Source organism: Rattus norvegicus, chromosome 18 (genome assembly GCF_036323735.1).
Source record: "Rattus norvegicus strain BN/NHsdMcwi chromosome 18, GRCr8, whole genome shotgun sequence".
In the NCBI taxonomy this organism is placed as follows: domain Eukaryota; kingdom Metazoa; phylum Chordata; class Mammalia; order Rodentia; family Muridae; genus Rattus; species Rattus norvegicus.
Genome location: NC_086036.1, coordinates 62,300,050 through 62,309,916, shown reverse-complemented (window position 1 = coordinate 62,309,916; position 9,867 = coordinate 62,300,050). Strand labels below are relative to the sequence as shown.

At 44.9% G+C, this 9,867-nt stretch overlaps 1 long non-coding RNA gene across 3 annotated transcripts in view; it reads right to left on the bottom strand.

Annotated features, from left to right (window-relative positions):
• Window positions 1-660: 660 nt before the first annotated feature.
• LOC102551356 (uncharacterized) overlaps window positions 661-9,867 on the bottom strand; it is a 9,532-nt gene continuing 325 nt past the window's right edge. Inside the window, exons 1-5 of one of the 3 annotated variants that reach the window (XR_005496319.2) lie at window positions 9,066-9,867; window positions 7,257-7,395; window positions 4,530-4,682; window positions 3,383-3,622; window positions 661-2,564 (exon numbers count right to left, since the gene is read on the bottom strand). The exon at window positions 9,066-9,867 is cut by the window's right edge and continues 325 nt beyond it. This is a non-coding gene — a long non-coding RNA (uncharacterized LOC102551356). The remainder of the gene's footprint in view (window positions 2,565-3,382; window positions 3,623-4,529; window positions 4,683-7,256; window positions 7,396-9,065) is intronic. The other 2 variants (XR_010059721.1, XR_361444.5) reach the window with 2 other exon arrangements.

Below are 9,867 nucleotides of genomic sequence, written 5' to 3'. Positions count from 1 at the left end.
AGGGTATTGGATCTCCTGGAACTGGAGTTATAGATGTCTAAGTCACTGTGTCCATGCCAGGAATTGAACTCATGTCTACTGGAAGAGCAGCAAACTACTGAGCCATCTCTCCTGCCCCAGAATTCTGTATTTCTTAACTTTTATCTTCTTTGGTTTCAAAGGGGGCTTATAAAAACACAAAGGTAGCCCACAACATGATCTAGTAGGTAAAGACACATGTTACCAAGCCTCTAAGATAACCTGTATTTGATCCCACATGGTGAACAAAGAGAACTGTCTCCCCCAAGTTGTCCTCTGACGCTTACTGTATACTGTTCTGGAGCAGGTTGGACCAAATACATATCTACATATGCAAATAAGATGGGTAAATGTGAAAATCTGAAAGTGGCTCTGAGGTTCGTTAGAGCAGCAGAGCTTAAGAATCACTGCCCAATCAGGGACAGCAGCCCTGGCTGCTGAAGAAAGCAGAGGCCTGAGAGCATCCGAGAGGTTCTGGCTCTGTGCAGGAAGCCATTACTACTGCTACCACCTCTATGGGCTTGAAGACTCTGCTCTGCTCCCTGAGTCCTCAGAGGGTCTCCATCCCAACAGAAGATCTTGCATGATCTGTCACAACTCTTTAAGACTGAAAAGACCAGGGTTTCAAAGGCTATTGTTGACTTTTTTTTTTTAATGTTATTTATTTACTGTACATGAGTACACTGTAGTTGTCTTCAGACACACCAGAAGAGGCCATCAGATCCCATTACAGATGGTTGTGAGCCACCACACGGTTGCTGGGAAATGAACTCAGGACCTCTGGAAGAAGAGTCAGTGCTTATAACCACTGAGCCATCTCTCCAGCCCCTGTTGCTGACTTTTAAAGTTACCCCAAGAGTCAGTGCTTACCTTCCACATATCTCATCAGCAACAGAGTCCTTGAATATGTTTTGGAGTATTATTCATTTGATCACTAGAATATGAGCCAAATCTCCAGTCACACCTAAGGCCTGCCTAGTGTCCCATTTTTTCCCACCCCACCCAACCCCCAAACCCCCAAAGCCCAAAATACAGAAACAACTCCACTGATGGATACAGTAGGCAAGAAAGGCAGCCAGGTGGAGGGGGTTGGGGGGTTGGGGGAGGATGGTGGCACTTGACTGGAATCCCAGCACTGGGAAGGCAGAGGAAGGTGGATCTCTTGAGTTCTAGGCTATCCCCCTCTGCAGAACAAGTTCCAGGGCAGCAAATTTCAGGGCTACACATAAAAAAAAAAAAAAAAAAAAAAACTGTGTTGGAAAACAAAACAAAAACAGACACACACACACACACACACACACACACACACACACAAGACAGCCAGGTGTGGTGGTATACACCTATAACCAGTACACAGGACCTGAAGGCAGGAGGATCAGGAGTTCAAGGCCAGCCTCAACTGTGCAGAAAAGTTCCAGATCAGCCTGAGCAGAAAACAACTGCAGACTAACACTATACCTAAAATACACTGGATTAAGTAGAGGGAAAAAAATTGAGTTACTCATGTTAATATTCAAATATGAATAATAGTTTTAATCCTCACATACACCCAAGGGGAGGGGGTGGAGGGGGCAGCATCAGGGCTCAACCCAATAAGGTCATGCTGCAAACACAGGTCTTGCTGCTGGGTTGGGGTATCTCCCTACTCTCAGGCAGCCTACTCTCAGGCAGCCTCATGGAAGATATGCTGTGGTAGGAAGCCCAGACACGAAGTTTCAGTTGAATGTGGTTGCAAAATTAACCAACGCATTGACAAATCAAGCCCTCTAGAAAAATTGTGATTATGTCGCCGCCCACATCATCCTTCTTCAAATCGTTTATTCTTAATAAGGCCTTCCTTTGTGGAGCCATTTAACATACAGTTGTTTACAGGAAACCACAGGCAACCTTTCAAAAATGCGTGTGGGACTTCTGGCTTTGAAGATGTTTCACGAGCTCTTGGCTGCTGGCAGTCTAGGCTTTAGTATTTAACAAGGTGGCTTCTGGCCGCCTGTCTGTCTTGATCCCCTCTAATAATCTGATGCTAGAGAGTGAGTAAGAGTATGCTCACTAGCGTTCGCAATGCCAGGCCTGATCGATAGTTTTGCTGTTCACACCGCTCTGTTCCAGCTTTAGCTTCCTCACTTAGAAAGTAAGAGTGGCGAATATGATCCTGAGAGCTGCAAACACCAGCCGAGGTGTCCGCAAACTGGACAGAAGCACACACTGGCTTCCACAAAACAGCTTGAAATCTAAAATTAAAAATTGTAGAATTCCTCCTGGCCGAAAAATAAAATAGAATAAAATAAAATAACGTACATTACAAGCATTATTTAGAAACCGTGTCTTAAGTATCAATTCTTCTGAAGAAGGATGAAGTCCGGATGGTGATGCTGTGTCTCCTCTAACACACGACGTCTGGCTTTAAACTGTGCTAGTCCAGAATCCGGATCTTTCAGACTTCAGAAACCATCCTGAGAAGCCTGAGACACAAAGCTGCCCCAGGTCTAATGGCCCAGGTGCGCTTTTCTCTTTGTGACTCTGCCATTTTCAAGGTTGTTTCCACCCTGGGAGGGAAATTACAGAACCCATTACCAGAAGGTTTCTTCCCAACCCCCTGCTTGGCTGGCCCTATTTCCGGTCAGCAAGCCACAGCTGCTCTGGTGATCCAGTTGCCCCTTTCGTCTGCACCTGCCCGCCCCCTGCCACCCCCTGCCAGCGGAGACCACTGGCAACCAGCTCCGGCTCAGAGCAGGGAGCCTGGCAACCTTCCAGGGGCCTGATATTTTGACAGAGAAAAAGCTCCGTGCCCCAGCAGATGACATTCAGTACGGCTTGCACATGATGTTAGTAAACTCCCTCGAAAAGAATTTAGGGGAAACGACTTTGTGCTAGGTATAACGGCAAACACGGAAAAGGGAAGACGAAGGCACAGCCACACCCTGACCCTTGCTGTATGTTTTTACGCTACCAAAAGCCTGTCATTAATGTTACTCAGTCAAAAGAAAAGAAAATGTTCTATATATAGCAAAACGAATGCAGCTTGGAAACAGTGGTAAAGCATGCAAAGACAGAAGGACAAACATCACATAATTTTGTTAAAATGAAGCACCTTTAAAAAACAATGGAGGATGGTAAGGGGGAGGGGGAGCACTCTTATGGGGGAGGGAGAGGGGAGAGTGGGCTTATGGACAGGAAACCGGGAAACCAGGAAGGGGAATAACATTTGAAATGTAAATAAAGAAATATATCCAGCTAATTAAAAAAAAAACAATAGAGAGACAGACTATAGTTAGTAATGGTTATACAATACCATGAACAAGTGTAATGTTCTCACCTACTTACAGCCTAGTAAAATGATATAATTAGGATATAATTTATTTACCGCGATAAAAAAGAAAAACAACGAAGTGCTATGCAGAGCTATGAAGCAAGTTTGTAACTTGATTTCCTCAGAGAAGCAGGCAGCTTCAAACCCAACAGGATCACTAAGAACACTCCTCCATCAACAAGCCGGGCACAGCAGCCAGATGTGGGGGCTCCTGCCTGTTTTTCCAGCACTCAAATGGAGGAGGCAAGAGGGTAGCAAGTGCAAGTGCTGCCAGGCATACATGGCAATATCTGTCTAAAATGCAAAAAGGAAGAAGAGGAAAGGACAGGAGGGGAGGGAAGAGGGGAGGGGGAGGGGAGGAGAGGGGAGCGACAATTATATGCATCAATATCAGTCTTCATAAAGATAGGAAAGTAAATGATCAGTAAGAGCTTCTTTGGCTATTTCTAGAACTATTTTTGAAAAAAAAACAAATCTGAACAAAATATGGCAAAATGTGGTCCATTTAATCTCTTGGATGTTCGCAGGTTTTATGTAATTTTTTTTCCTTTTTCTTTTCTTTTTTTTTTTTTCGGAGCTGGGGACGAACCCAGGGCCTTTCGCTTGCTAGGCAAGCGCTCTACCACTGAGCTAAATCCCCAACCCCTTATGTAATTTTTTTAATCTAAATTAATTTTTCCCGTCTTCAGTTCCTTTCTCAAATCTTAACACTTCCTCTTCCGCCTTCATTCCTTTGACCTGGCTTCTCGGGCTCAGAACACTGATACTTTCAAAAATCCCCCACCCACTCCTCAGTGCCTGTACCACATGGAGCCGCCCACTTCTCCCCCCCCACCCACCCGCCCCTCCCCCGGGCTACCAGAGCAGTCAGGCTTACATACAAGGCCCTGTCACCTGTTGTCCACCCAAGGCCAATCTCTCTGTCTGGTAACTGTTTGGTGCCTGTCTTTTCAGCTGGAACTCGTTTGCCATAAAGCCAGACATTTGTGTCTACATAGTTCTCTGACAAGTCCCAAACATGGAGTTTGCTAAATGAACGCATGTGTTTCCTTTCTATATATTTGAAATATTTCAGCATTTTACCAATTGATGAGATAATAATATTAACAATTAACATAATGATATCTGAACAGAGAAACAGGGCTGTGTAGGATAAAGTGCTTGTCTAGAAGCCCTAGGGTCAATGACCAGCAATACCTACCCTAGGGATAGAAGCACCAATCCGAGATCCTAGTACTCAAGAAGAGGCAGGAGGGGGCTGGAGAGATGGCTCCGTGGTTAAGAGCACTGACTGCTCTTCCAGAGGTCCTGAGTTCAAATCCCAGCAGCCAATCACGTGGTGGCTCACAACCATCTGTAATGAGATTTGATACCCTCTTCTGGTGTCTGAAGACAGCTACCATGTACTTATATATAATAAATAAATAAATCTTTAAAAAGGGGTGTGGTGGTGCTGGAGAGATGGCTTGGGGGTTAAGAGCACTGATTGTTCTTTTAGAGATCCTGAGTTCAATTGCCAGCAACCACACGTTGGCTCATAACCATCTATAATGGGATGTGATGTCCTCTTTTGGTGTGTCTGAAGACAGTCACAGTAAACTCATATACAGTAAATAAATAAATCTTAAAGGAAGGAGGAGGAAGAGGAGGAAGGGGAGGAGGAGGAGAAGGAGAAGGAAGAAGAAGGAGAAGGAGGAGGAGAAGGAGAAGAGGAGGAAGAGGAGAAGAGGAGGAGGAGAAGGGGAGGGGGAGGGGGAGGGGGAGAGTTAAGGGGAGGGGAGGGGGAATGAAAAGAACTTGAACTCATGAGATGCCTGAACCAACTCGCTTTATTTTCCCCATAAACCACTGAAATGACTGCAAAGCCTGTTAGTCTTTCAGCGTCTGAGCTGTTTCCCAAAGACGGCTGAGATTGTTTTGCTATATGCACGTCCCAACTGTTGCTTAGAAACAGGGGCTGGAGAGATAGCTGGGTAGCTAAGACGGCTTGCTCCTCTTGCAGGGACAAAAGTTTAGTTCCTAGCACTCATGCCAAGTGACTCACAACTACCTTTAACTCCAGCTCCAAGAGATTTGACACATTTTCTGGCTTCAATCCCAGCATTAGAGAGGGAATAGCACGTAGAGGCAAACTCTTTGAGTTTAAGGCCAGCCTAGTCTATAAAGACCAGAGCTGCCACACAGAGAAACCCTGTCTCAAGAAACAAACAAACAAATTAAAAAAAAAAAAATCTTATAGGCTGGACGGATGGTTCAGTGGTTAAGAACTGGTTGCTCTTACAGAGGATTCAAGTTAGATTCTCAGCATCTACATGGAAACTCACAGCCATCTGCAACTCCAGTTCCAGGGGATGTAGTGTCTTCTGGCCTTCCACAGTGCCAAGCACACACACGATTCAGACATACACACAGGCAAACGTCCATAGTCGTAAAGTTTAAATAACAAAGATCTCTTCCCATCTGTCTTATCAGGGTTTCTATTCCTGCACAAACATCATGACCAAGAAGCAAGCTGGGGAGGAAAGGGTTTATTAAGCTCACACTTCCACATTGCTGTTCATCACCCAAGGAAGTCAGGGCAGGAACTCAAGCAGGGCAGGAAGCAGGAGCTGATGCAGAGACCATGGAGGGATGTTACTGACTGGCTTGCTTCCCCTGGCTTGCTCAGCTTGCTCTCTTATAGAACCCAAGACCACCAGCGCAGGGACAGCACCACTCACAATGGACTGGGTCCTCCGCTCTTGATCTCTAATTGAGAAAATGCCTTACAGCTGGGTCTCATGGAGGCATTTCCACAACTGAGGCTCCTTTCTCTGTGATAACCGCAGCTGGTGTCAAGTTGACACACAAAACCAGCCAGTACACCATCCATAAGTAACTGAGTCAGGAGACACCACTGTGTCTATGGGGTACATGTTCCAGCTTCCAAGAAATGTGAATATCATCTGAGAACAGGCGAACGAGAGCCAGCAGAACGTGATGAATTAAGGTATGAAGCACAATCCTCATTATACAGTCACAGACTCTCAATTCTAAGTGCTAGGATTCCAGAAGGTACTGTGCCTGACCGGATGTTCCTCTCTCTTGTTGTCTCTCCTTTGATGATGTTGTTGTTGTTGTTTTGGGATGAGGGCTTACCATGTAGCCCTGCCTGGCCTAGAAGGGTGTATGCAGACTGTCTTAGTTCGTGTTTTACTGCTGTGAAAGGACACCATGATCAATGCAAGTTCTATAAAGGACAACATCTAATTGGGACTGGCTTACAGGTTCAGAGGTTTAGTCCATTATCATCAAGGAGGGAACATGGCAGCATCCAGGCAGGCGTGGTGCAGGAGGAGCTGAGTTCTACATCTTCACCCAAAGGAAGCCAGGAACAGACTGAGCATCCTCCAGCAGCTAAGAGGAGGGTCTCCAAGCCCACCCCACAGTGACACACTTCCTCCAACAAGGCCACACCTAATAGTGCCACTCCCTGGGCCAAGCATATGCAAACCATCACACAGACCTGTCTGGCTGGAACTCATAGAGATTTGCCAGCCTCTGCCTCCTGAGAGGCACCACCATGGCGGGCTGGATGTTCATGTTTAGATAGCAGAAATTTCAAAACGCAATTCTACATGGATAATCGTAATATTCGATATCTTTATTCTGAATCAAATATGCATGCTGTGTCTTATAACAGTAAAAGCCAACGTATAAAAGAACTGACTACTGTCCAAGCAAAGGACAGGTATTCTCAATGAAGAACTTTTCCTTCGTTAAGAATATTGAAATGGGGGCTGGGGATTTAGCTCAGTGGTAGAACGCTTACCTAGGAAACGCAAGGCCCTGGGTTCGGTCCCCAGCTCCGAAAAAAAGAACCAAAAAAAAAAAAAAAAAGAATATTGAAATGATTTTCATAAAGTATTTTGGAAATGCCAGTGCTTACCATAACTATGAAGTGCACACATCCAAGAATATCCATTCAGTGGCACTGTATAGGTGCTTTTTCTTCTAGAGTCTCTGCTACAGGAACAGCCAACATGCCTTGGTGAGCCAAGGTACTTGCCACGAAGCCTGATTTGATCCTGAGTTTGAGACCAGTGAAGTAAATAAGATTGGTTTTTTATTTTGTTTTTGATTTTTTTTTAAGATTTGTTTATTTATTTTATGCGTAAGCATACTGATCTCAGCTTCTGATGAAGAGGGGAACTCTAATGCCTCGGTGTACTTACGTATAGTTTCCTTAGGTAGTCGAGTCAGTGCCCTGTGTCTCTGTAGCCATCAGCCCTACAAGAATGCTCAAGATTGATCTCAAAGCTAAGGGTCAGGGCTAGGAGAGGCAGGTAGCTCACTGGGTACAGGAGCAGCCTGTTTACATACCCAACACCCTCCAAATGGTGAACAAGGCACTGTCCAGGCAGAGCTGGGAAGATCCCAGGGACTTGCTGCAGGGACTTGCTGAAACAGTGAGCCCCAGGCTCAGTAAAAGACCCTGTCCTCCTTCAACCTCCACATACACCTTTATGAGTAAACACCACACACACACACACACACACACACACACACACAAAGTGTGCTTATATGGGGTTGGGGTTGGGAGATAGGGATTGAAGTCTGTCATTGTTGATGTCACCAAAAAACCAATTTATGTTCATGAACTTCCTGGTTCTCCAAACGAGAATGAGTAATTCGTCATTGCCCTTTTATTTGAACAAGTAAATATTTATCAAGCACATTTTCATGTTATAAGCAGCATAAAACAGAGAAAGTAGAAAGAAAAAAATAACAGTTTCTGTGGCTTTCAGCAATTTTCAAACTTTACCTTGATAATCAAGTGTTGGTTTTCATGCACCTGACTCAAGGGACTCATCAGAAGCCTCCTCAGGCTTAGTTCTTATGGTACTATGATAAATACACATCATGCTTTTATGAGTAATTAGTAGATGATATCAGGGTTCTAAAATTAACAAGTTAATATTACCTGTTACCTGCTACATTGATAACCACTGCCCAGAGATGATTTGCAGCAGAAGCTTCATTACAAGAGCTGCAAAACCTTACATCTGAATCATAAACAGAGTTTGTGTTTCCTCTAGAATATGATGTTTCCGAACAACGTTGTCTAAGATTACTAAAATTCCCTGTGATAATTGTGTCTCAGGTTCACACGGGTCATGTAAGTTCATTTTCATATCCCTAAAAATTAATCAGGCCTGGGGAATATCATTTAACAGTAATAAACACTTAGTGGGTGAAAAGGGAGGCTCTTGTCAACATTGGCAAATAAGATTGAAAAACTTGGGGACTGGGAATATAGCTCTGGGGCAGAGCACTTGTTTAGCATGTTTGAGGCCCTGGGTTCAATCCCCGGCATGGGAAGAAAGAGAAGTAAATCTTTTGGGGCTGAGCTGGGTGGTAGAGGACTTGATGAATATGTCTGGGGTTCTGGGTTTGATCCCTGGTACTTTAAAATAAAAATGGCCAGGTGTAGTGAAGCCCTCCTTTAATCCCAGCACTTGAGAGCCATCCACTGGTGAATCTGAATTGAAAGCCAGCCTGGTCTACTGAGCTCCAGGACAACTGAGGCTTCATAGTAAGACACACACCCAAAAAGCAAAGGAAAGAAAATCTGCCCCACTCCTCTGTACAGTTTCAACCCCAGTTTAAATTTGAGAAACTCGCCAGGCAAGTACTTTTCAAACCATTTGCGCTGTTGCTTTTGTTGAAGGTCGGTGGTAGATTTTGCTCTTCTTACCTTTCTTCTCATGATAGGTCTTCCTCATGGACCACTCTCCTAAGAGCCTTCTCCCCACAGTGGTCTATTCCAGCCAAAGATGTCCCCAGTCTTCTAGCAACAGGAAAAGAGGGTTGTTATCCACTGAGAGGAAGATGGGCCGGTGCCTGCTCCGCAGAGGGAGGACCGAGCGATGAGGGCTCTCCTCTGAGTTGTGGAGCCCATCTGAAACGGGAAAGAAGCATGCGCTGCTTCTCACCGTGCCAGAGAGTACCACCTGCTCTCGCTGCAATCAGAGAAAAGAGACAAAGACTCGGCTGCCAACGCTCTCAAGAAGCACTATTCAGAGTAATCATTAACAAGCCCGGAAGCGCACACTCCACACTTGGGATAAACTGAACAGGTCTCCAAACTCCAAAGTATTTGTCTACGTGACTCCCACAGCTTACTTATCAGGAAAGGGCTGGGAGAGACCAATCCTGTAACTATTTCGAGCACAAGAAGAACTAACAGCAGAAATCCAGCCTTAGAAAGGGATTTGATATGTGCTCGTTGCTGCTTGAAAGGAACACGAGGAAGCCTGCAATCCCAGCCACTCACAAGGCTGAGGCAGGAGGATTACAGGTTGAAAGCCTAAGCAACAGAGTGAGTTTAAGACCCCGTCAGGCTACCGTAGTAAGATCCTATGTCAAAATAAGAAATAAAAATAAAACAAGAGAGGGCTGAGGGGAGCTCAGAGAAGAGTGTGTAACATGAGCAAGGCTGTGGGTTTAATCTCAGTACAAAAGAAAGAAAAAAACAAGGAGAGAAATGAAAAGAGAGA